Genomic DNA, 1,493 nt, shown 5'->3' on the forward strand with positions numbered 1-1,493 from the left:
GCTGCTGCCCTGCACTCATCTGTGCCCCAGGAGGACAGATCAAACTCCAAAGGAATTTCCTAAGACAACCTGCCTTTTCCCCACTTCTACCCTGATCTCACATCTAATGTGGGGGGAACCAGGCCCACCATCAGAGGAGAAGGCCACCATGGCCAGTAAAACTGAGGGCCAACTTCAAAGAGAAAGGAAGGCGGGGAAAGAACTGAAGGGGCTTTTCGAACCGTGCAAATGACTGGACAAGCCCCTAACCCAGGTTTTATCTTTAGTGACCCTATTCTGCCCCAGGGATGTCACTTGTTTCTCTCGCTCTCTTTCTTCTTTCTTCTTTCTTTCTTTCTTTCTTTCTTTCTTTCTTTCTTTTTCTTTAGCTAATGGAGAGGGGGAGCAAGGCGAGGGAGGTGGGAAGAGACTTTTTTTTCACATGAGTCCTCAGAATTACAGTTCACAAACTATTCAGTAAACTGACCGGCCTCAACCTCCCCTTCAACGGCCTAATCTAAGGGGTGGATCTATGTGTTTTGTTGCTTGTCAGAAACAATCGCTGCCCGGCCCATTACATTTACAGCACGTCGCCCTTTAATTGGTGTAACACGCTGAGGCCTGAAAGGAGGAGAGGCCCACAAAAGCGCCTGTGAATGAGCCTTGACTCACACAAAAACACGCTGCAGAAGTTCAGAGCTGGCCACTAACAAGGAGGTAGGGAGTTAGCTTGAAAAGGGGTGAAGTTCAGAAATGTGTCACCTTGAGGAGCCTCCCATCAAAGCAATGGTCGCATTGACAAGCTGCAAAGAAAAAAAGTTAAACCTTCAGGGCTGCAGACTTGCCTGCTGGATTCATTCTTTTTAAACTTGAGGAGGGGTGGCGGGAGGAGAGGGGAGAGTCTTTCTTTTTCTTCTCCTCGTCCCCACCCTTGTCTCTCTGCTCCCCGATGTACTTCAGAGAGCCTTACAGAAGTCGGCATGAAGAAACACACCTCCCACCCCCCTGCCAAGATATACGATTTAAAAAATGTGCAAGAAAGTCAGGCTGAATGCGGCTGCCTTAGGCCTCAGCCGCCGCCTCTGTGGGAATAGCGCTGTGCTCTGCCCTCGGTCCCCCGGCGCGCATTTTCTAAGGCTGCTCCCCGCGTCCTGGGGCTGGGAGCGCTGCGCCCTGGAGCTGTGGACCTGGGTTCCGTGGGAGGGTGTGTGTGTGTGGGCGGGGGGCGTCTATACTTTGGTTCCAGTTTGCAAAATAAGTCTTTCCTAAAATTAGAAGCTACCCAGCTCAGGTCCGGGTGCAAGTGAGGGCCTAGGTCGCACCTTCCATTCCTCCACCTACACGGTCAGCTGCTCGGTCCCTCTCTCTTCGCTCCGGCTGCTGGGAACCGACCGGGTGAGAGTGGAGGGGTGGATCTCTCTCGTCACCCTTTCCTACACCCTGCCCTCGCCGTCCTCCGTGGGGAGCTCCCGGGTGGGTAGCACCTCGTTCAGCTCCCGGGGCGCGCCCTGCGC

General features: G+C 53.5%; 1 protein-coding gene across 1 annotated transcript in view; it reads left to right on the plus strand.

The window, feature by feature from the left end:
* OSTM1 (osteopetrosis associated transmembrane protein 1) overlaps positions 1 to 1,493 on the plus strand; it is a 70,352-nt gene that overhangs the window by 1,052 nt on the left and 67,807 nt on the right. The window lies entirely within an intron of this gene.

The sequence above is a fragment of the Myotis brandtii genome, unplaced genomic scaffold, assembly GCF_000412655.1.
Source record: "Myotis brandtii unplaced genomic scaffold, ASM41265v1 scaffold8, whole genome shotgun sequence".
In the NCBI taxonomy this organism is placed as follows: domain Eukaryota; kingdom Metazoa; phylum Chordata; class Mammalia; order Chiroptera; family Vespertilionidae; genus Myotis; species Myotis brandtii.